This window comes from Stegostoma tigrinum, chromosome 29 (genome assembly GCF_030684315.1).
Source record: "Stegostoma tigrinum isolate sSteTig4 chromosome 29, sSteTig4.hap1, whole genome shotgun sequence".
In the NCBI taxonomy this organism is placed as follows: Eukaryota; Metazoa; Chordata; class Chondrichthyes; order Orectolobiformes; family Stegostomatidae; genus Stegostoma; species Stegostoma tigrinum.
Genome location: NC_081382.1, coordinates 43,741,196 through 43,767,074, shown reverse-complemented (window position 1 = coordinate 43,767,074; position 25,879 = coordinate 43,741,196). Strand labels below are relative to the sequence as shown.

At 65.4% G+C, this 25,879-nt stretch overlaps 2 protein-coding genes across 6 annotated transcripts in view; one reads left to right on the top strand and one right to left on the bottom strand.

Annotated features, from left to right (window-relative positions):
* Window positions 1–25,879, top strand: part of rexo4 (REX4 homolog, 3'-5' exonuclease) — a 202,371-nt gene that overhangs the window by 97,555 nt on the left and 78,937 nt on the right. The gene's annotated exons all lie outside the window — the stretch shown is intronic.
* adamts13 (ADAM metallopeptidase with thrombospondin type 1 motif, 13) overlaps window positions 1–25,879 on the bottom strand; it is a 119,741-nt gene that overhangs the window by 53,416 nt on the left and 40,446 nt on the right. The window lies entirely within an intron of this gene.

Sequence of the window (25,879 nt, the reverse complement as noted above, 5' to 3'; positions counted from 1 at the left end):
CTCCCCCAGCACTGACCCTGCGACAGTGCCCACTCCCTCACACTGACCCTCCGACAGTGCCCCCTCCCTCACACTGACCCTCCAACAGTGCCCGCTCCCTCGGCACTGACCCTCCGACAGTGCCCGCTCCCTCACACTGACCCTCCGACAGTGCCCACTCCCTCAGCACTGACCCTCCGACAGTGCGCGCTCCCTCACACTGACCCTCCGACAGTGCCCCCTCCCTCAGCACTGACCCTCCGACAGTGCCCACTCCCTCTGCACTGACCCTCCGACAGTGCTCGCTCCCTCACACTGACCCTCCGACAGTGGCCCCTCCCTCAGCACTGACCCTCCGACAGTGCCTGCTCCCTCACACTGACACTCCGACAGTGCCCCCTCCCTCACACTTGCCCTCCGACAGTGCCCCCTCCCTCAGCACTGACCCTCCGACAGTGCCCGCTACCTCACACTGACCCTCCGACAGTGCCCCCTCGCGCACACTGACCCTCCGACAGTGCCCCCTCCCTCAGCACTGACACTCCGACAGTGCCCACTCCCTCAGCACTGACCCTCCGACAGCGCCCGCTCCCTCAGCACTGACCCTCCGACAGTGCCCACTCCCTCAGCACTGACCCTCTGATAGTGCCCACTCCCTCAGCACTGAACCTCCGACAGTGCCCACTCCCTCAGCACTGACCCTCTGATAGTGCCCACTCACTCAGCACTGACCCTCCGACAGTGCCCCCTCCCTCACACTGACCCTCCGACAGTGACCCCTCCCTCAGCACTGACCCTCCGACAGTGCCCACTCCCTCAGCACTGACCCTCCGACAGTGCCCCCTCCCTCAGCACTGACCCTCCGACAGTGCCCACTCCCTCAGCACTGACACTCCGACAGTGCCCACTCCATCAGCACTGACCCTCCGACAGTGCCCACTCCCTCAGCACTGACCCTCCGACAGTGCCCCCTCCCTCACACTGACCCTCCGACAGTGCCCCCTCCCTCAGCACTGACCCTCCGACAGTGCCCCCTCCCTCACACTGACCCTCCGACAGTGCCCCCTCCCTCACACTGACCCTCTGACAGTGCCCACTCCCTCAGCACTGACCCTACGACAGTGCCCCCTCCCTCACACTGGCCCTCCGACAGTGCTCACTCCCTCAGCACTGACCCTCCGACAGTGCCCCCTCCCTCAGCACTGACCCTCTGACAGTGCCCCCTCCCTCACACTGACCCTCCGACAGTAACCCCTCCCTCACACAGACCCTCCGACAGTGTCCCCTCCCTCACACTGACCCTCCGACAGTGCCCCCTCCCTCATCACTGACCCTCCGACAGTGCCCGCTCCCTCACACTGACCCTCCGTCAGTGCCCCCTCCCTCGGCACTGACCCTCCGACAGTGCCCGCTCCCTCACACTGACCCTCCGACAGTGCCCGCTCCCACACAGTGACCCTCCGACAGTGCCCACTCCCTCGGCACTGACCCTCCGACAGGGCCCGCTCCCTCACTCTGACCCTCCGACAGTGCCCCCTCCCTCACACTGACCCTCCGACAGTGCCCCCTCCCTCACTCTGACCCTCCGACAGAGCCCCCTCCCTCACACTGACCCTCCGACAGTGCCCCCTCCCTCTGCACTGACCCTCCGACAGTGCCCGCTCCCTCACACTGACCCTCCGACAGTGCCCCCTCGCTCACACTGACCCTCCGACAGTGCCCCCTCCCTCAGCACTGACCCTCCGACAGTGCCCACTCCCTCACACTGACCCTCCGACAGTGCCCCCTCCCTCACACTGACCCTCTGACAGTGCCCCCTCCCTCAGCACTGACCCTCCGACAGTGCCCACTCCCACAGCACTGACCCTCCGACAGCGCCCGCTCCCTCAGCACTGACCCTCCGACAGTGCCCACTCCCTCAGCACTGACCCTCTGATAGTGCCCACTCCCTCAGCACTGACCCTCCGACAATGCCCCCTCCCTCACACTGACCCTCCGACAGTGCCCCCTCCCTCAGCACTGCCCCTCCGACAGTGCCCACTCCCTCAGCACTGACCCTCTGACAGTGCCCCCTCCCTCAGCACTGACCCTCCGACAGTGCCCACTCCCTCAGCGCTGACACTCCCACAGTGCCCACTCCCTCAGCACTGACCCTCCGACAGTGCCCACTCACTCAGCACTGACCCTCCGACAGTGCCCCCTCCCTCAGCACTGACCCTCTGACAGTGCCGCCTCCCTCACACTGACCCTTTGACAGTGCCCCCTCCCTCTCACTGACCCTCCGACAGTGCCCCCTCCCTCACACTGACCCTTTGACAGTGCCCCCTCCCTCACACTGACTCTCCGACAGTGCCCACTCCCTCAGCACTGACCATCCGACAGTGCCCCCGCCCTCACACTGGCCCTCCGACAGTGCCCCCACCCTCACACTGACCCTCCAACAGTGCCCCCTCCCTCAGCACTAACCCGCCAACAGTGCCCCCTCCCTCACACTGACCCTCCGACAGTGCCCCCTCCCTCACACTGACCCTCCGACAGTGCCCCCTCCCTCAGCACTGACCCTCCGACAGTGCCCGCTCCCTCAGCACTGACCCTCCGACAGTGCCCACTCCCTCAGCACTGAACCTCCGACAGTGCCCCCTCCCTCACACTGGCCCTCCGACAGTGCCCCCTCCCTCAGCACTGACCCTCCGACAGCGCCCGCTCCCTCAGCACTGAACCTACGACAGTGCCCCCTCGCGCACACTGACCCTCCGACAGTGCCCCCTCCCTCAGCACTGACCCTCCGACAGTGCCCACTCCCTCAGCACTGTCCCTCCGACAGCGCCCGCTCCCTCAGCACTGAACCTACGACAGTGCCCACTCCCTCAGCACTGACCCTCCGACAGTGCCCGCTCCCTCAGCACTGACCCTCTGATAGTGCCCACTCACTCAGCACTGACCCTCCGACAGTGCCCCCTCCCTCACACTGACCCTCCGACAGTGCCCCCTCCCTCAGCACTGACCCTCCGACAGTGCCCACTCCCTCAGCACTGACCCTCCGACAGTGCCCACTCCCTCAGCACTGACACTCCGACAGTGCCCACTCCCTCATCACTGACCCTCCGACAGTGCCCGCTCCCTCACACTGACCCTCCGACAGTGCCCCCTCCCTCGGCACTGACCCTCCGACAGTGCCCGCTCCCTCACACTGACCCTCCGACAGTGCCCCCTCCCTCGGCACTGACCCTTCGACAGTGCCCGCTCCCTCACACTGACCCTCCGACAGTGCCCCCTCCCTCACACTGACCCTCCGACAGTGCCCCCTCCCTCACACTGACCCTCCGACAGAGCCCCCTCCCTCACACTGACCCTCCGACAGTGCCCCCTCCCTCTGCACTGACCCTCCGACAGTGCCCGCTCCCTCACACTGACCCTCCGACAGTTGCCCCTCCCTCACACTGACCCTCCGACAGTGCCCCCTCCCTCAGCACTGACCCTCCGACAGTGCCCGCTCCCTCACACTGACCCTCCGACAGTGCCCCCTCCCTCACACTGACCCTCTGACAGTGCCCCCTCCCTCAGCACTGACCCTCCGACAGTGCCCACTCCCTCAGCACTGACCCTCCGACAGCGCCCGCTCCCTCAGCACTGACCCTCCGACAGTGCCCACTCCCTCAGCACTGACCCTCTGATAGTGCCCACTCCCTCAGCACTGACCCTCCGACAATGCCACCTCCCTCACACTGACCCTCCGACAGTGCCCCCTCCCTCAGCACTGACCCTCCGACAGTGCCCACTCCCTCAGCACTGACCCTCTGACAGTGCCCCCTCCCTCAGCACTGACCCTCCGACAGTGCCCACTCCCTCAGCGCTGACACTCCCACAGTGCCCACTCCCTCAGCACTGACCCTCCGACAGTGCCCACTCACTCAGCACTGACCCTCCGACAGTGCCCCCTCCCTCAGCACTGACCCTCTGACAGTGCCCCCTCCCTCACACTGACCCTTCGACAGTGCCCCCTCCCTCACACTGACCCTCCGACAGTGCCCCCTCCCTCAGCACTGACCCTGCAACAGTGCCCCCTCCCTCACACTGACTCTCCGACAGTGCCCACTCCCTCAGCACTGACCATCCGACAGTGCCCCCGCCCTCACACTGACCCTCCAACAGTGGCCCCTCCCTCAGCACTAACCCGCCAACAGTGCCCCCTCCCTCGGCACTGACCCTCCGACAGTGCCCCCTCCCTCACACTGACCCTCCGACAGTGCCCCCTCCCTCAGCACTGACCCTCCGACAGTGCCCGCTCCCTCAGCACTGACCCTCCGACAGTGCCCGCTCCCTCAGCACTGACCCTCCGACAGTGCCCCCTCCCTCAGCACTGACCCTCCGACAGTGCCCGCTCCCTCAGCACTGACCCTCCAACAGCGCCCGCTCCCTCAGCACTGACCCTCCGACAGTGCCCGCTCCTTCAGCACTGACCCTCCGACAGTGCCCCCTCCATCAACACTGACCCTCCGACAGTGCCCACTCCCTCAGCACTGACCCTCCGACAGTGCCCGCTCCCTCAGCACTGACCCTCTGATAGTGCCCACTCCCTCAGCACTGACCCTCCGACAATGCCACCTCCCTCACACTGACTCTCCGACAGTGCCCCCTCCCTCAGCACTGACCCTCCAACAGTGCCCACTCCCTCAGCACTGACCCTCTGACAGTGCCCCCTCCCTCAGCACTGACCCTCCGACAGTGCCCACTCCCTCAGCGCTGACACTCCCACAGTGCCCACTCCCTCAGCACTGACCCTCCGACAGTGCCCCCTCCCTCAGCACTGACCCTCCGACAGTGCCCCCTCCCTCAGCACTGACCCTCTGACAGTGCCCCCTCCCTCACACTGACCCTTCGACAGTGCCCCCTCCCTCACACTGACCCTCCGACAGTGCCCCCTCCCTCAGCACTGACCCTGCAACAGTGCCCCCTCCCTCACACTGACTCTCCGACAGTGCCCACTCCCTCAGCACTGACCATCCGACAGTGCCCCGCCCTCACACTGGCCCTCCGACAGTGCCCCCACCCTCACACTGACCCTCCAACAGTGGCCCCTCCCTCAGCACTAACCCGCCAACAGTGCCCCCTCCCTCACACTGACCCTCCGACAGTGCCCCCTCCCTCACACTGACCCTCCAACAGTGCCCACTCCCTCAGCACTGACCCTCCGACAGTGCCCCCTCCCTCACACTGACCCTCCGACAGTGCCCACTCCCTCAGCACTGACCCTCCGACAGTGCCCACTCCCTCAGCACTGACCCTCCGACAGTGCGCGCTCCCTCACACTGACCCTCCGACAGTGCCCCCTCCCTCAGCACTGACCCTCCGACAGTGCCCACTCCCTCTGCACTGACCCTCCGACAGTGCTCGCTCCCTCACACTGACCCTCCGACAGTGGCCCCTCCCTCAGCACTGACCCTCCGACAGTGCCTGCTCCCTCACACTGACACTCCGACAGTGCCCCCTCCCTCACACTTGCCCTCCGACAGTGCCCCCTCCCTCAGCACTGACCCTCCGACAGTGCCCGCTACCTCACACTGACCCTCCGACAGTGCCCCCTCGCGCACACTGACCCTCCGACAGTGCCCCCTCCCTCAGCACTGACACTCCGACAGTGCCCACTCCCTCAGCACTGACCCTCCGACAGCGCCCGCTCCCTCAGCACTGAACCTCCGACAGTGCCCACTCCCTCAGCACTGACCCTCTGATAGTGCCCACTCACTCAGCACTGACCCTCCGACAGTGCCCCCTCCCTCACACTGACCCTCCGACAGTGCCCCCTCCCTCAGCACTGACCCTCCGACAGTGCCCACTCCCTCAGCACTGACCCTCCGACAGTGCCCCCTCCCTCAGCACTGACCCTCCGACAGTGCCCACTCCCTCAGCACTGACACTCCGACAGTGCCCACTCCATCAGCACTGACCCTCCGACAGTGCCCACTCCCTCAGCACTGACCCTCCGACAGTGCCCCCTCCCTCACACTGACCCTCCGACAGTGCCCCCTCCCTCAGCACTGACCCTCCGACAGTGCCCCCTCCCTCACACTGACCCTCCGACAGTGCCCCCTCCCTCACACTGACCCTCTGACAGTGCCCACTCCCTCAGCACTGACCCTACGACAGTGCCCCCTCCCTCACACTGGCCCTCCGACAGTGCTCACTCCCTCAGCACTGACCCTCCGACAGTGCCCCCTCCCTCAGCACTGACCCTCTGACAGTGCCCCCTCCCTCACACTGACCCTCCGACAGTAACCCCTCCCTCACACAGACCCTCCGACAGTGTCCCCTCCCTCACACTGACCCTCCGACAGTGCCCCCTCCCTCATCACTGACCCTCCGACAGTGCCCGCTCCCTCACACTGACCCTCCGTCAGTGCCCCCTCCCTCGGCACTGACCCTCCGACAGTGCCCGCTCCCTCACACTGACCCTCCGACAGTGCCCGCTCCCACACAGTGACCCTCCGACAGTGCCCACTCCCTCGGCACTGACCCTCCGACAGGGCCCGCTCCCTCACTCTGACCCTCCGACAGTGCCCCCTCCCTCACACTGACCCTCCGACAGTGCCCCCTCCCTCACTCTGACCCTCCGACAGAGCCCCCTCCCTCACACTGACCCTCCGACAGAGCCCCCTCCCTCACACTGACCCTCCGACAGTGCCCCCTCCCTCTGCACTGACCCTCCGACAGTGCCCGCTCCCTCACACTGACCCTCCGACAGTGCCCCCTCCCTCACACTGACCCTCCGACAGTGCCCCCTCCCTCAGCACTGACCCTCCGACAGTGCCCGCTCCCTCACACTGACCCTCCGACAGTGCCCCCTCCCTCACACTGACCCTCTGACAGTGCCCCCTCCCTCAGCACTGACCCTCCGACAGTGCCCACTCCCTCAGCACTGACCCTCCGACAGCGCCCGCTCCCTCAGCACTGACCCTCCGACAGTGCCCACTCCCTCAGCACTGACCCTCTGATAGTGCCCACTCCCTCAGCACTGACCCTCCGACAATGCCACCTCCCTCACACTGACCCTCCGACAGTGCCCCCTCCCTCAGCACTGACCCTCCGACAGTGCCCACTCCCTCAGCACTGACCCTCTGACAGTGCCCCCTCCCTCAGCACTGACCCTCCGACAGTGCCCACTCCCTCAGCGCTGACACTCCCACAGTGCCCACTCCCTCAGCACTGACCCTCCGACAGTGCCCACTCACTCAGCACTGACCCTCCGACAGTGCCCCCTCCCTCAGCACTGACCCTCTGACAGTGCCCCCTCCCTCACACTGACCCTTCGACAGTGCCCCCTCCCTCACACTGACCCTCCGACAGTGCCCCCTCCCTCAGCACTGACCCTGCAACAGTGCCCCCTCCCTCACACTGACTCTCCGACAGTGCCCACTCCCTCAGCACTGACCATCCGACAGTGCCCCCGCCCTCACACTGGCCCTCCGACAGTGCCCCCACCCTCACACTGACCCTCCAACAGTGGCCCCTCCCTCAGCACTAACCCGCCAACAGTGCCCCCTCCCTCGGCACTGACCCTCCGACAGTGCCCCCTCCCTCACACTGACCCTCCGACAGTGCCCCCTCCCTCAGCACTGACCCTCCGACAGTGCCCGCTCCCTCAGCACTGACCCTCCGACAGTGCCCGCTCCCTCAGCACTGACCCTCCGACAGTGCCCCCTCCCTCAGCACTGACCCTCCGACAGTGCCCGCTCCCTCAGCACTGACCCTCCAACAGCGCCCGCTCCCTCAGCACTGACCCTCCGACAGTGCCCGCTCCTTCAGCACTGACCCTCCGACAGTGCCCCCTCCATCAACACTGACCCTCCGACAGTGCCCACTCCCTCAGCACTGACCCTCCGACAGTGCCCACTCCCTCAGCACTGACCCTCTGATAGTGCCCACTCCCTCAGCACTGACCCTCCGACAATGCCACCTCCCTCACACTGACTCTCCGACAGTGCCCCCTCCCTCAGCACTGACCCTCCAACAGTGCCCACTCCCTCAGCACTGACCCTCTCACAGTGCCCCCTCCCTCAGCACTGACCCTCCGACAGTGCCCACTCCCTCAGCGCTGACACTCCCACAGTGCCCACTCCCTCAGCACTGACCCTCCGACAGTGCCCCCTCCCTCAGCACTGACCCTCCGACAGTGCCCCCTCCCTCAGCACTGACCCTCTGACAGTGCCCCCTCCCTCACACTGACCCTTCGACAGTGCCCCCTCCCTCACACTGACCCTCCGACAGTGCCCCCTCCCTCAGCACTGACCCTGCAACAGTGCCCCCTCCCTCACACTGACTCTCCGACAGTGCCCACTCCCTCAGCACTGACCATCCGACAGTGCCCCGCCCTCACACTGGCCCTCCGACAGTGCCCCCACCCTCACACTGACCCTCCAACAGTGGCCCCTCCCTCAGCACTAACCCGCCAACAGTGCCCCCTCCCTCACACTGACCCTCCGACAGTGCCCCCTCCCTCACACTGACCCTCCAACAGTGGCCCCTCCCTCAGCACTAACCCGCCAACAGTGCCCCCTCCCTCACACTGACCCTCCGACAGTGCCCCCTCCCTCACACTGACCCTCCGACAGTGCCCACTCCCTCAGCACTGACCCTCCGACAGTGCCCACTCCCTCAGCACTGACCCTCCGACAGTGCGCGCTCCCTCACACTGACCCTCCGACAGTGCCCCCTCCCTCAGCACTGACCCTCCGACAGTGCCCACTCCCTCTGCACTGACCCTCCGACAGTGCTCGCTCCCTCACACTGACCCTCCGACAGTGGCCCCTCCCTCAGCACTGACCCTCCGACAGTGCCTGCTCCCTCACACTGACACTCCGACAGTGCCCCCTCCCTCACACTTGCCCTCCGACAGTGCCCCCTCCCTCAGCACTGACCCTCCGACAGTGCCCGCTACCTCACACTGACCCTCCGACAGTGCCCCCTCGCGCACACTGACCCTCCGACAGTGCCCCCTCCCTCAGCACTGACACTCCGACAGTGCCCACTCCCTCAGCACTGACCCTCCGACAGCGCCCGCTCCCTCAGCACTGAACCTCCGACAGTGCCCACTCCCTCAGCACTGACCCTCTGATAGTGCCCACTCACTCAGCACTGACCCTCCGACAGTGCCCCCTCCCTCACACTGACCCTCCGACAGTGCCCCCTCCCTCAGCACTGACCCTCCGACAGTGCCCACTTCCTCAGCACTGACCCTCCGACAGTGCCCCCTCCCTCAGCACTGACCCTCCGACAGTGCCCACTCCCTCAGCACTGACACTCCGACAGTGCCCACTCCATCAGCACTGACCCTCCGACAGTGCCCACTCCCTCAGCACTGACCCTCCGACAGTGCCCCCTCCCTCACACTGACCCTCCGACAGTGCCCCCTCCCTCAGCACTGACCCTCCGACAGTGCCCCCTCCCTCACACTGACCCTCTGACAGTGCCCACTCCCTCAGCACTGACCCTACGACAGTGCCCCCTCCCTCACACTGGCCCTCCGACAGTGCTCACTCCCTCAGCACTGACCCTCCGACAGTGCCCCCTCCCTCAGCACTGACCCTCTGACAGTGCCCCCTCCCTCACACTGACCCTCCGACAGTAACCCCTCCCTCACACAGACCCTCCGACAGTGTCCCCTCCCTCACACTGACCCTCCGACAGTGCCCCCTCCCTCATCACTGACCCTCCGACAGTGCCCGCTCCCTCACACTGACCCTCCGTCAGTGCCCCCTCCCTCGGCACTGACCCTCCGACAGTGCCCGCTCCCTCACACTGACCCTCCGACAGTGCCCGCTCCCACACAGTGACCCTCCGACAGTGCCCACTCCCTCGGCACTGACCCTCCGACAGGGCCCGCTCCCTCACTCTGACCCTCCGACAGTGCCCCCTCCCTCACACTGACCCTCCGACAGTGCCCCCTCCCTCACTCTGACCCTCCGACAGAGCCCCCTCCCTCACACTGACCCTCCGACAGTGCCCCCTCCCTCTGCACTGACCCTCCGACAGTGCCCGCTCCCTCACACTGACCCTCCGACAGTGCCCCCTCCCTCAGCACTGACCCTCCGACAGTGCCCCCTCCCTCAGCACTGACCCTCCGACAGTGCCCACTCCCTCACACTGACCCTCCGACAGTGCCCCCTCCCTCACACTGACCCTCTGACAGTGCCCCCTCCCTCAGCACTGACCCTCCGACAGTGCCCACTCCCACAGCACTGACCCTCCGACAGCGCCCGCTCCCTCAGCACTGACCCTCCGACAGTGCCCACTCCCTCAGCACTGACCCTCTGATAGTGCCCACTCCCTCAGCACTGACCCTCCGACAATGCCCCCTCCCTCACACTGACCCTCCGACAGTGCCCCCTCCCTCAGCACTGCCCCTCCGACAGTGCCCACTCCCTCAGCACTGACCCTCTGACAGTGCCCCCTCCCTCAGCACTGACCCTCCGACAGTGCCCACTCCCTCAGCGCTGACACTCCCACAGTGCCCACTCCCTCAGCACTGACCCTCCGACAGTGCCCACTCACTCAGCACTGACCCTCCGACAGTGCCCCCTCCCTCAGCACTGACCCTCTGACAGTGCCCCCTCCCTCACACTGACCCTTTGACAGTGCCCCCTCCCTCACACTGACCCTCCGACAGTGCCCCCTCCCTCACACTGACCCTTTGACAGTGCCCCCTCCCTCACACTGACTCTCCGACAGTGCCCACTCCCTCAGCACTGACCATCCGACAGTGCCCCCGCCCTCACACTGGCCCTCCGACAGTGCCCCCACCCTCACACTGACCCTCCAACAGTGCCCCCTCCCTCAGCACTAACCCGCCAACAGTGCCCCCTCCCTCACACTGACCCTCCGACAGTGCCCCCTCCCTCACACTGACCCTCCGACAGTGCCCCCTCCCTCAGCACTGACCCTCCGACAGTGCCCGCTCCCTCAGCACTGACCCTCCGACAGTGCCCACTCCCTCAGCACTGAACCTCCGACAGTGCCCCCTCCCTCACACTGGCCCTCCGACAGTGCCCCCTCCCTCAGCACTGACCCTCCGACAGCGCCCGCTCCCTCAGCACTGAACCTACGACAGTGCCCCCTCGCGCACACTGACCCTCCGACAGTGCCCCCTCCCTCAGCACTGACCCTCCGACAGTGCCCACTCCCTCAGCACTGTCCCTCCGACAGCGCCCGCTCCCTCAGCACTGAACCTACGACAGTGCCCACTCCCTCAGCACTGACCCTCTGATAGTGCCCACTCACTCAGCACTGACCCTCCGACAGTGCCCCCTCCCTCACACTGACCCTCCGACAGTGCCCCCTCCCTCAGCACTGACCCTCCGACAGTGCCCACTCCCTCAGCACTGACCCTCCGACAGTGCCCCCTCCCTCAGCACTGACCCTCCGACAGTGCCCACTCCCTCAGCACTGACACTCCGACAGTGCCCACTCCCTCATCACTGACCCTCCGACAGTGCCCGCTCCCTCACACTGACCCTCCGACAGTGCCCCCTCCCTCGGCACTGACCCTCCGACAGTGCCCGCTCCCTCACACTGACCCTCCGACAGTGCCCGCTCCCTCACACTGACCCTCCGACAGTGCCCCCTCCCTCGGCACTGACCCTCCGACAGTGCCCGCTCCCTCACACTGACCCTCCGACAGTGCCCCCTCCCTCACACTGACCCTCCGACAGTGCCCACTCCCTCAGCGCTGACACTCCCACAGTGCCCACTCCCTCAGCACTGACCCTCCGACAGTGCCCACTCACTCAGCACTGACCCTCCGACAGTGCCCCCTCCCTCAGCACTGACCCTCTGACAGTGCCCCCTCCCTCACACTGACCCTTCGACAGTGCCCCCTCCCTCACACTGACCCTCCGACAGTGCCCCCTCCCTCAGCACTGACCCTGCAACAGTGCCCCCTCCCTCACACTGACTCTCCGACAGTGCCCACTCCCTCAGCACTGACCATCCGACAGTGCCCCCGCCCTCACACTGACCCTCCAACAGTGGCCCCTCCCTCAGCACTAACCCGCCAACAGTGCCCCCTCCCTCGGCACTGACCCTCCGACAGTGCCCCCTCCCTCACACTGACCCTCCGACAGTGCCCCCTCCCTCAGCACTGACCCTCCGACAGTGCCCGCTCCCTCAGCACTGACCCTCCGACAGTGCCCGCTCCCTCAGCACTGACCCTCCGACAGTGCCCCCTCCCTCAGCACTGACCCTCCGACAGTGCCCGCTCCCTCAGCACTGACCCTCCAACAGCGCCCGCTCCCTCAGCACTGACCCTCCGACAGTGCCCGCTCCTTCAGCACTGACCCTCCGACAGTGCCCCCTCCATCAACACTGACCCTCCGACAGTGCCCACTCCCTCAGCACTGACCCTCCGACAGTGCCCGCTCCCTCAGCACTGACCCTCTGATAGTGCCCACTCCCTCAGCACTGACCCTCCGACAATGCCACCTCCCTCACACTGACTCTCCGACAGTGCCCCCTCCCTCAGCACTGACCCTCCAACAGTGCCCACTCCCTCAGCACTGACCCTCTGACAGTGCCCCCTCCCTCAGCACTGACCCTCCGACAGTGCCCACTCCCTCAGCGCTGACACTCCCACAGTGCCCACTCCCTCAGCACTGACCCTCCGACAGTGCCCCCTCCCTCAGCACTGACCCTCCGACAGTGCCCCCTCCCTCAGCACTGACCCTCTGACAGTGCCCCCTCCCTCACACTGACCCTTCGACAGTGCCCCCTCCCTCACACTGACCCTCCGACAGTGCCCCCTCCCTCAGCACTGACCCTGCAACAGTGCCCCCTCCCTCACACTGACTCTCCGACAGTGCCCACTCCCTCAGCACTGACCATCCGACAGTGCCCCGCCCTCACACTGGCCCTCCGACAGTGCCCCCACCCTCACACTGACCCTCCAACAGTGGCCCCTCCCTCAGCACTAACCCGCCAACAGTGCCCCCTCCCTCACACTGACCCTCCGACAGTGCCCCCTCCCTCACACTGACCCTCCAACAGTGCCCACTCCCTCAGCACTGACCCTCCGACAGTGCCCCCTCCCTCACACTGAACCTCCGACAGTGCCCACTCCCTCAGCACTGACCCTCCGACAGTGCCCACTCCCTCAGCACTGACCCTCCGACAGTGCGCGCTCCCTCACACTGACCCTCCGACAGTGCCCCCTCCCTCAGCACTGACCCTCCGACAGTGCCCACTCCCTCTGCACTGACCCTCCGACAGTGCTCGCTCCCTCACACTGACCCTCCGACAGTGGCCCCTCCCTCAGCACTGACCCTCCGACAGTGCCTGCTCCCTCACACTGACACTCCGACAGTGCCCCCTCCCTCACACTTGCCCTCCGACAGTGCCCCCTCCCTCAGCACTGACCCTCCGACAGTGCCCGCTACCTCACACTGACCCTCCGACAGTGCCCCCTCGCGCACACTGACCCTCCGACAGTGCCCCCTCCCTCAGCACTGACACTCCGACAGTGCCCACTCCCTCAGCACTGACCCTCCGACAGCGCCCGCTCCCTCAGCACTGAACCTCCGACAGTGCCCACTCCCTCAGCACTGACCCTCTGATAGTGCCCACTCACTCAGCACTGACCCTCCGACAGTGCCCCCTCCCTCACACTGACCCTCCGACAGTGCCCCCTCCCTCAGCACTGACCCTCCGACAGTGCCCACTCCCTCAGCACTGACCCTCCGACAGTGCCCCCTCCCTCAGCACTGACCCTCCGACAGTGCCCACTCCCTCAGCACTGACACTCCGACAGTGCCCACTCCATCAGCACTGACCCTCCGACAGTGCCCACTCCCTCAGCACTGACCCTCCGACAGTGCCCCCTCCCTCACACTGACCCTCCGACAGTGCCCCCTCCCTCAGCACTGACCCTCCGACAGTGCCCCCTCCCTCACACTGACCCTCCGACAGTGCCCCCTCCCTCACACTGACCCTCTGACAGTGCCCACTCCCTCAGCACTGACCCTACGACAGTGCCCCCTCCCTCACACTGGCCCTCCGACAGTGCTCACTCCCTCAGCACTGACCCTCCGACAGTGCCCCCTCCCTCAGCACTGACCCTCTGACAGTGCCCCCTCCCTCACACTGACCCTCCGACAGTAACCCCTCCCTCACACAGACCCTCCGACAGTGTCCCCTCCCTCACACTGACCCTCCGACAGTGCCCCCTCCCTCATCACTGACCCTCCGACAGTGCCCGCTCCCTCACACTGACCCTCCGTCAGTGCCCCCCTCCCTCGGCACTGACCCTCCGACAGTGCCCGCTCCCTCACACTGACCCTCCGACAGTGCCCGCTCCCACACAGTGACCCTCCGACAGTGCCCACTCCCTCGGCACTGACCCTCCGACAGGGCCCGCTCCCTCACTCTGACCCTCCGACAGTGCCCCCTCCCTCACACTGACCCTCCGACAGTGCCCCCTCCCTCACTCTGACCCTCCGACAGAGCCCCCTCCCTCACACTGACCCTCCGACAGAGCCCCCTCCCTCACACTGACCCTCCGACAGTGCCCCCTCCCTCTGCACTGACCCTCCGACAGTGCCCGCTCCCTCACACTGACCCTCCGACAGTGCCCCCTCCCTCACACTGACCCTCCGACAGTGCCCCCTCCCTCAGCACTGACCCTCCGACAGTGCCCGCTCCCTCACACTGACCCTCCGACAGTGCCCCCTCCCTCACACTGACCCTCTGACAGTGCCCCCTCCCTCAGCACTGACCCTCCGACAGTGCCCACTCCCTCAGCACTGACCCTCCGACAGCGCCCGCTCCCTCAGCACTGACCCTCCGACAGTGCCCACTCCCTCAGCACTGACCCTCTGATAGTGCCCACTCCCTCAGCACTGACCCTCCGACAATGCCACCTCCCTCACACTGACCCTCCGACAGTGCCCCCTCCCTCAGCACTGACCCTCCGACAGTGCCCACTCCCTCAGCACTGACCCTCTGACAGTGCCCCCTCCCTCAGCACTGACCCTCCGACAGTGCCCACTCCCTCAGCGCTGACACTCCCACAGTGCCCACTCCCTCAGCACTGACCCTCCGACAGTGCCCACTCACTCAGCACTGACCCTCCGACAGTGCCCCCTCCCTCAGCACTGACCCTCTGACAGTGCCCCCTCCCTCACACTGACCCTTCGACAGTGCCCCCTCCCTCACACTGACCCTCCGACAGTGCCCCCTCCCTCAGCACTGACCCTGCAACAGTGCCCCCTCCCTCACACTGACTCTCCGACAGTGCCCACTCCCTCAGCACTGACCATCCGACAGTGCCCCCGCCCTCACACTGGCCCTCCGACAGTGCCCCCACCCTCACACTGACCCTCCAACAGTGGCCCCTCCCTCAGCACTAACCCGCCAACAGTGCCCCCTCCCTCGGCACTGACCCTCCGACAGTGCCCCCTCCCTCACACTGACCCTCCGACAGTGCCCCCTCCCTCAGCACTGACCCTCCGACAGTGCCCGCTCCCTCAGCACTGACCCTCCGACAGTGCCCGCTCCCTCAGCACTGACCCTCCGACAGTGCCCCCTCCCTCAGCACTGACCCTCCGACAGTGCCCGCTCCCTCAGCACTGACCCTCCAACAGCGCCCGCTCCCTCAGCACTGACCCTCCGACAGTGCCCGCTCCTTCAGCACTGACCCTCCGACAGTGCCCCCTCCATCAACACTGACCCTCCGACAGTGCCCACTCCCTCAGCACTGACCCTCCGACAGTGCCCACTCCCTCAGCACTGACCCTCTGATAGTGCCCACTCCCTCAGCACTGACCCTCCGACAATGCCACCTCCCTCACACTGACTCTCCGACAGTGCCCCCTCCCTCAGCACTGACCCTCCAACAGTGCCCACTCCCTCAGCACTGACCCTCTCACAGTGCCCCCTCCCTCAGCACTGACCCTCCGACAGTGCCCACTCCCTCAGCGCTGACACTCCCACAGTGCCCACTCCCTCAGCACTGACCCTCCGACAGTGCCCCCTCCCTCAGCACTGACCCTCCGACAGTGCCCCCTCCCTCAGCACTGACCCTCTGACAGTGCCCCCTCCCTCACACTGACCCTTCGACAGTGCCCCCTCCCTCACACTGACCCTCCGACAGTGCCCCCTCCCTCAGCACTGACCCTGCAACAGTGCCCCCTCCCTCACACTGACTCTCCGACAGTGCCCACTCCCTCAGCACTGACCATCCGACAGTGCCCCGCCCTCACACTGGCCCTCCGACAGTGCCCCCACCCTCACACTGACCCTCCAACAGTGGCCCCTCCCTCAGCACTAACCCGCCAACAGTGCCCCCTCCCTCACACTGACCCTCCGACAGTGCCCCCTCCCTCACACTGACCCTCCAACAGTGGCCCCTCCCTCAGCACTAACCCGCCAACAGTGCCCCCTCCCTCACACTGACCCTCCGACAGTGCCCCCTCCCTCACACTGACCCTCCGACAGTGCCCACTCCCTCAGCACTGACCCTCCGACAGTGCCCACTCCCTCAGCACTGACCCTCCGACAGTGCGCGCTCCCTCACACTGACCCTCCGACAGTGCCCCCTCCCTCAGCACTGACCCTCCGACAGTGCCCACTCCCTCTGCACTGACCCTCCGACAGTGCTCGCTCCCTCACACTGACCCTCCGACAGTGGCCCCTCCCTCAGCACTGACCCTCCGACAGTGCCTGCTCCCTCACACTGACACTCCGACAGTGCCCCCTCCCTCACACTTGCCCTCCGACAGTGCCCCCTCCCTCAGCACTGACCCTCCGACAGTGCCCGCTACCTCACACTGACCCTCCGACAGTGCCCCCTCGCGCACACTGACCCTCCGACAGTGCCCCCTCCCTCAGCACTGACACTCCGACAGTGCCCACTCCCTCAGCACTGACCCTCCGACAGCGCCCGCTCCCTCAGCACTGAACCTCCGACAGTGCCCACTCCCTCAGCACTGACCCTCTGATAGTGCCCACTCACTCAGCACTGACCCTCCGACAGTGCCCCCTCCCTCACACTGACCCTCCGACAGTGCCCCCTCCCTCAGCACTGACCCTCCGACAGTGCCCACTTCCTCAGCACTGACCCTCCGACAGTGCCCCCTCCCTCAGCACTGACCCTCCGACAGTGCCCACTCCCTCAGCACTGACACTCCGACAGTGCCCACTCCATCAGCACTGACCCTCCGACAGTGCCCACTCCCTCAGCACTGACCCTCCGACAGTGCCCCCTCCCTCACACTGACCCTCCGACAGTGCCCCCTCCCTCAGCACTGACCCTCCGACAGTGCCCCCTCCCTCACACTGACCCTCCGACAGTGCCCCCTCCCTCACACTGACCCTCTGACAGTGCCCACTCCCTCAGCACTGACCCTACGACAGTGCCCCCTCCCTCACACTGGCCCTCCGACAGTGCTCACTCCCTCAGCACTGACCCTCCGACAGTGCCCCCTCCCTCAGCACTGACCCTCTGACAGTGCCCCCTCCCTCACACTGACCCTCCGACAGTAACCCCTCCCTCACACAGACCCTCCGACAGTGTCCCCTCCCTCACACTGACCCTCCGACAGTGCCCCCTCCCTCATCACTGACCCTCCGACAGTGCCCGCTCCCTCACACTGACCCTCCGTCAGTGCCCCCTCCCTCGGCACTGACCCTCCGACAGTGCCCGCTCCCTCACACTGACCCTCCGACAGTGCCCGCTCCCACACAGTGACCCTCCGACAGTGCCCACTCCCTCGGCACTGACCCTCCGACAGGGCCCGCTCCCTCACTCTGACCCTCCGACAGTGCCCCCTCCCTCACACTGACCCTCCGACAGTGCCCCCTCCCTCACTCTGACCCTCCGACAGAGCCCCCTCCCTCACACTGACCCTCCGACAGTGCCCCCTCCCTCTGCACTGACCCTCCGACAGTGCCCGCTCCCTCACACTGACCCTCCGACAGTGCCCCCTCCCTCAGCACTGACCCTCCGACAGTGCCCCCTCCCTCAGCACTGACCCTCCGACAGTGCCCACTCCCTCACACTGACCCTCCGACAGTGCCCCCTCCCTCACACTGACCCTCTGACAGTGCCCCCTCCCTCAGCACTGACCCTCCGACAGTGCCCACTCCCACAGCACTGACCCTCCGACAGCGCCCGCTCCCTCAGCACTGACCCTCCGACAGTGCCCACTCCCTCAGCACTGACCCTCTGATAGTGCCCACTCCCTCAGCACTGACCCTCCGACAATGCCCCCTCCCTCACACTGACCCTCCGACAGTGCCCCCTCCCTCAGCACTGCCCCTCCGACAGTGCCCACTCCCTCAGCACTGACCCTCTGACAGTGCCCCCTCCCTCAGCACTGACCCTCCGACAGTGCCCACTCCCTCAGCGCTGACACTCCCACAGTGCCCACTCCCTCAGCACTGACCCTCCGACAGTGCCCACTCACTCAGCACTGACCCTCCGACAGTGCCCCCTCCCTCAGCACTGACCCTCTGACAGTGCCCCCTCCCTCACACTGACCCTTTGACAGTGCCCCCTCCCTCACACTGACCCTCCGACAGTGCCCCCTCCCTCACACTGACCCTTTGACAGTGCCCCCTCCCTCACACTGACTCTCCGACAGTGCCCACTCCCTCAGCACTGACCATCCGACAGTGCCCCCGCCCTCACACTGGCCCTCCGACAGTGCCCCCACCCTCACACTGACCCTCCAACAGTGCCCCCTCCCTCAGCACTAACCCGCCAACAGTGCCCCCTCCCTCACACTGACCCTCCGACAGTGCCCCCTCCCTCACACTGACCCTCCGACAGTGCCCCCTCCCTCAGCACTGACCCTCCGACAGTGCCCGCTCCCTCAGCACTGACCCTCCGACAGTGCCCACTCCCTCAGCACTGAACCTCCGACAGTGCCCCCTCCCTCACACTGGCCCTCCGACAGTGCCCCCTCCCTCAGCACTGACCCTCCGACAGCGCCCGCTCCCTCAGCACTGAACCTACGACAGTGCCCCCTCGCGCACACTGACCCTCCGACAGTGCCCCCTCCCTCAGCACTGACCCTCCGACAGTGCCCACTCCCTCAGCACTGTCCCTCCGACAGCGCCCGCTCCCTCAGCACTGAACCTACGACAGTGCCCACTCCCTCAGCACTGACCCTCTGATAGTGCCCACTCACTCAGCACTGACCCTCCGACAGTGCCCCCTCCCTCACACTGACCCTCCGACAGTGCCCCCTCCCTCAGCACTGACCCTCCGACAGTGCCCACTCCCTCAGCACTGACCCTCCGACAGTGCCCCCTCCCTCAGCACTGACCCTCCGACAGTGCCCACTCCCTCAGCACTGACACTCCGACAGTGCCCACTCCCTCATCACTGACCCTCCGACAGTGCCCGCTCCCTCACACTGACCCTCCGACAGTGCCCCCTCCCTCGGCACTGACCCTCCGACAGTGCCCGCTCCCTCACACTGACCCTCCGACAGTGCCCGCTCCCTCACACTGACCCTCCGACAGTGCCCCCTCCCTCGGCACTGACCCTCCGACAGTGCCCGCTCCCTCACACTGACCCTCCGACAGTGCCCCCTCCCTCACACTGACCCTCCGACAGTGCCCCCTCCCTCACACTGACCCTCCGACAGAGCCCCCTCCCTCACACTGACCCTCCGACAGTGCCCCCTCCCTCACACTGACCCTCTGACAGTGCCCCCTCCCTCAGCACTGACCCTCCGACAGTGCCCACTCCCTCAGCACTGACCCTCCGACAGCGCCCGCTCCCTCAGCACTGACCCTCCGACAGTGCCCACTCCCTCAGCACTGACCCTCTGATAGTGCCCACTCCCTCAGCACTGACCCTCCGACAATGCCACCTCCCTCACACTGACCCTCCGACAGTGCCCCCTCCCTCAGCACTGACCCTCCGACAGTGCCCACTCCCTCAGCACTGACGCTCTGACAGTGCCCCCTCCCTCAGCACTGACCCTCCGACAGTGCCCACTCCCTCAGCGCTGACACTCCCACAGTGCCCACTCCCTCAGCACTGACCCTCCGACAGTGCCCACTCACTCAGCACTGACCCTCCGACAGTGCCCCCTCCCTCAGCACTGACCCTCTGACAGTGCCCCCTCCCTCACACTGACCCTTCGACAGTGCCCCCTCCCTCACACTGACCCTCCGACAGTGCCCCCTCCCTCAGCACTGACCCTGCAACAGTGCCCCCTCCCTCACACTGACTCTCCGACAGTGCCCACTCCCTCAGCACTGACCATCCGACAGTGCCCCCGCCCTCACACTGGCCCTCCGACAGTGCCCCCACCCTCACACTGACCCTCCAACAGTGGCCCCTCCCTCAGCACTAACCCGCCAACAGTGCCCCCTCCCTCGGCACTGACCCTCCGACAGTGCCCCCTCCCTCACACTGACCCTCCGACAGTGCCCCCTCCCTCAGCACTGACCCTCCGACAGTGCCCGCTCCCTCAGCACTGACCCTCCGACAGTGCCCGCTCCCTCAGCACTGACCCTCCGACAGTGCCCCCTCCCTCAGCACTGACCCTCCGACAGTGCCCGCTCCCTCAGCACTGACCCTCCAACAGCGCCCGCTCCCTCAGCACTGACCCTCCGACAGTGCCCGCTCCTTCAGCACTGACCCTCCGACAGTGCCCCCTCCATCAACACTGACCCTCCGACAGTGCCCACTCCCTCAGCACTGACCCTCCGACAGTGCCCACTCCCTCAGCACTGACCCTCTGATAGTGCCCACTCCCTCAGCACTGACCCTCCGACAATGCCACCTCCCTCACACTGACTCTCCGACAGTGCCCCCTCCCTCAGCACTGACCCTCCAACAGTGCCCACTCCCTCAGCACTGACCCTCTCACAGTGCCCCCTCCCTCAGCACTGACCCTCCGACAGTGCCCACTCCCTCAGCGCTGACACTCCCACAGTGCCCACTCCCTCAGCACTGACCCTCCGACAGTGCCCCCTCCCTCAGCACTGACCCTCCGACAGTGCCCCCTCCCTCAGCACTGACCCTCTGACAGTGCCCCCTCCCTCACACTGACCCTTCGACAGTGCCCCCTCCCTCACACTGACCCTCCGACAGTGCCCCCTCCCTCAGCACTGACCCTGCAACAGTGCCCCCTCCCTCACACTGACTCTCCGACAGTGCCCACTCCCTCAGCACTGACCATCCGACAGTGCCCCCGCCCTCACACTGGCCCTCCAACAGTGGCCCCTCCCTCAGCACTAACCCGCCAACAGTGCCCCCTCCCTCACACTGACCCTCCGACAGTGCCCCCTCCCTCACACTGACCCTCCGACAGTGCCCCCTCCCTCAGCACTGACCCTCCGACAGTGCCCACTCCCTCAGCACTGACACTCCGACAGTGCCCACTTCATCAGCACTGACCCTCCGACAGTGCCCACTCCCTCAGCACTGACCCTCCGACAGTGCCCCCTCCCTCACACTGACCCTCCAACAGTGCCCCCTCCCTCAGCACTGACCCTCCGACAGTGCCCACTCCCTCAGCACTGACCTACCGACAGTGCCCCCTCCCTCAGCACTGACCCTCTGACAGTGCCCCCTCCCTCACACTGACCCTCCGACAGTGTCCCCTCCCTCACACTGACCCTCCGACAGTGCCCCCTCCCTCATCACTGACCCTCCGACTGTGCCCGCTCCCTCACACTGACCCTCCGACAGTGCCCCCTCCCTCGGCACTGACCCTCCGAAAGTGCCCCCTCCCTCACACTGACCCTCCGACAGTGCCCCCTCCCTCGCACTGACCCTCCGACAGTGCCCCCTCCCTCAGCACTGACACTCCGACAGTGCCCGCTCCCTCACACTGACCCTCCGACAGAGCCCCCTCCCTCGCACTGACCCTCCGACAGTGCCCCCTCCCTCGGCACTGACACTCCGACAGTGCCCGCTCCCTCACACTGACCCTGCAACAGTGCCCCCTCCCTCACACTGACTCTCCGACAGTGCCCACTCCCTCAGCACTGACCATCCGACAGTGCCCCCGCCCTCACACTGGCCCTCCGACAGTGCCCCCACCCTCACACTGACCCTCCAACAGTGGCCCCTCCCTCAGCACTAACCCGCCAACAGTGCCCCCTCCCTCACACTGACCCTCCGACAGTGCCCCCTCCCTCACACTGACCCTCCGACAGTGCCCCCTCCCTCAGCACTGACCCTCCGACAGTGCCCACTCCCTCAGCACTGACACTCCGACAGTGCCCACTTCATCAGCACTGACCCTCCGACAGTGCCCACTCCCTCAGCACTGACCCTCCAACAGTGCCCCCTCCCTCAGCACTGACCCTCCGACAGTGCCCACTCCCTCAGCACTGACCTACCGACAGTGCCCCCTCCCTCAGCACTGACCCTCTGACAGTGCCCCCTCCCTCACACTGACCCTCCGACAGTGTCCCCTCCCTCACACTGACCCTCCGACAGAGCCCCCTCCCTCGCACTGACCCTCCGACAGTGCCCCCTCCCTCGGCACTGACACTCCGACAGTGCCCGCTCCCTCACACTGACCCTGCAACAGTGCCCCCTCCCTCACACTGACTCTCCGACAGTGCCCACTCCCTCAGCACTGACCATCCGACAGTGCCCCCGCCCTCACACTGGCCCTCCGACAGTGCCCCCACCCTCACACTGACCCTCCAACAGTGGCCCCTCCCTCAGCACTAACCCGCCAACAGTGCCCCCTCCCTCACACTGACCCTCCGACAGTGCCCCCTCCCTCACACTGACCCTCCGACAGTGCCCCCTCCCTCAGCACTGACCCTCCGACAGTGCCCACTCCCTCAGCACTGACACTCCGACAGTGCCCACTTCATCAGCACTGACCCTCCGACAGTGCCCCCTCCCTCACACTGACCCTCCAACAGTGCCCCCTCCCTCAGCACTGACCCTCCGACAGTGCCCACTCCCTCAGCACTGACCTACCGACAGTGCCCCCTCCCTCAGCACTGACCCTCTGACAGTGCCCCCTCCCTCACACTGACCCTCCGACAGTGTCCCCTCCCTCACACTGACCCTCCGACAGTGCCCCCTCCCTCATCACTGACCCTCCGACTGTGCCCGCTCCCTCACACTGACCCTCCGACAGTGCCCCCTCCCTCGGCACTGACCCTCCGAAAGTGCCCCCTCCCTCACACTGACCCTCCGACAGTGCCCCCTCCCTCGCACTGACCCTCCGACAGTGCCCCCTCCCTCAGCACTGACACTCCGACAGTGCCCGCTCCCTCACACTGACCCTCCGACAGAGCCCCCTCCCTCGCACTGACCCTCCGACAGTGCCCCCTCCCTCGGCACTGACACTCCGACAGTGCCCGCTCCCTCACACTGACCCTCCGACAGTGCCCCCTCCCTCACACTGACCCTCCGACAGTGCCCCCTCCCTCGGCACTGACCCTCCGACAGTGCCCGCTCCCTCACACTGACCCTCCGACAGTGCCCCCTCCCTCACACTGACCCTCTGACAGTGCCCCCTCCCTCAGCACTGACCCTCCGACAGTGCCCACTCCCTCAGCACTGACCCTCCGACAGCGCCGGCTCCCTCAGCACTGACCCTCCGATAGTGCCCAGTCCCTCACACTGACCCTCCGATAGCGCCCACTCCCTCAGCACTGACCCTCAATAGTGCCCACTCCCTCAGCACTGACCCTCCGACAGTGCCACCTCCCTCACACTGACCCTCCGATAGTGCCCCCTCCCTCAGCACTGACCCTCCGACAGTGCCCACTCCCTCAGCACTGACCCTCTGACAGTGCCCCCTCCCTCAGCACTGACCCTCCGACAGTGCCCACTCCCTCAGCACTGACACTCCCACAGTGCCCACTCCCTCAGCACTGACACTCCGACAGTGCCCACTCACTCAGCACTGACCCTCCGACAGTGCCCCCTCCCTCAGCACTGACCCTCTGACAGTGCCCCCTCCCTCACACTGACCCTTCGACAGTGCCCCCTCCCTCACACTGACCCTCCGACAGTGCCCCCTCCCTCAGCACTGACCCTGCAACAGTGCCCCCTCCCTCACACTGACCCTCCGACAGTGCCCACTCCCTCAGCACTGACCATCCAACAGTGCCCCCGCCCTCACACTGGCCCTCCGACAGTGCCCCCTCCCTCACACTGACCCTCCGACAGTGCCCCCTCCCTCACACTGACCCTCCGACAGTGCCCCCTCGCTCAGCACTGACCCTCCGACAGTGCCCGCTCCCTCAGCACTGACCCTCCGACAGTGCCCGCTCCCTCAGCACTGACCCTCCGACAGTGCCCCCTCCCTCAGCACTGACCCTCCGACAGTGCCCGCTCCCTCAGCACTGACCCTCCGATAGTGCCCACTCCCTCAGCACTGACCCTCCGACAGTGCTGCACTCCCTCAGCACTGACCCTCCGATAGTGCCCACTCCCTCAGCACTGACCCTCCGACAGTGCCCACTCCCTCAGCGCTGACCCTCCGACAGTGCTGCACTCCCTGAGCACTGACCCTCCGACAGTGTGGTGCTTCCTCAGCACTGACCCTCCGACAGTGCTGCACTCCCTCAGCACTGACCCTCCGACAGTGCCCACTCCCTCAGCACTGACCCTCCGACAGTGCCCACTCCCTCAGCACTGACCGTCCGACAGTGCCCACTCCTTCAGCACTGAGCCTCAGACATTGCGGCGCTCTCTCAGCAATGACCCTCTGACCGTGCCGCACTCCCTCAGCGCTGACCCTCTGACAGTGCGGCACTCCCTCACTGCTGACCCTCCGACAGCAAGGCGCTCCCTATAAGTACTAACACTGATTGTAAAGCCAAATAACCTGTTACATTCTTTGTAATTATTCATTTCTCAAATATCGCATAATAAAGTAATGGTAGCAGCAATTGTTAATTGAACCATAAAATGTTCCACAGCACAGAAAGAGACTATCCACCCCATTGTACCATTGCCAGCTGGATAAACTGGCTTTCTGTAAGGAGGCAACCAGTGGTGTTTGATGGAAAATATTCAGCCTGGAGTCCGGTTACTAGTGGTGTGCCTCAAGAATCTGTTTTGGGACCACTACTATTTATAAATGTCTTGGACGCAGGCATTGGTGGATGGGTTAGTAAGTTTGCAGATGACACGAAAGTCGGTGGAGTGGTGGACAGTGTGGAAGAATGTTGCAGGTTGCAGGGAGACTTGGATAAACTGCAGAATTGGGCTGAAAGGTGGTAAATGGGGTTCAATGCAGATAAATGTGAGGTGATTCACTTTGGGAAGAATAATAGGAAGGCAGAATACTGGTTCGGTGGAAAGATTCTTGGTCGTGTGGATGTGCAGAGGGATCTTGGTGTCCATGCACATGGATCCCTGAAAGTTGCCACACAGGTTGATAGTGCTGTTAAGAAGGCATACGGTGTGTTAGGTTTTATTGGTAGAGGGATTAAGTTCCGGAGCCATAACGTAATGCTGCAACTGTACAAAACACTAGTGCGGCCTCACTTGGAATGTTGCAGACAGTTCTGGTCGTCCCATTACAGGAAGGATGTGGAAGCATTGGAAAAGGTGCAGAGGAGATTTACCAGGATGTTGCCTGGTCTAGAGCGCAGGCCCTATGAGGAAAGGCTGAGGGACTTGGGTCTGTTCTCATTGGAGAGAAGGAGGCTAAGGGGGGGTTTAATAGAGACATACAAGATGATCAGAGGATTAGATAGGGTGGACAGTGAGAGTCTTTTTCCGAGGATGATGACTTCAGCTTGTACGAGGGGGCATAGCTACAAATTGAGGGGAGATAGATTTAAGACAAATGTCAGAGGCAGGTTCTTTACTCAGAGAGTGGTAAGGGCGGTTCTGGGCGCCCTATTATAGGAAAGATGTGGATGCTTTGGAGAGGGTTCAGAGGAGGTTTACCAGGATGCTGCC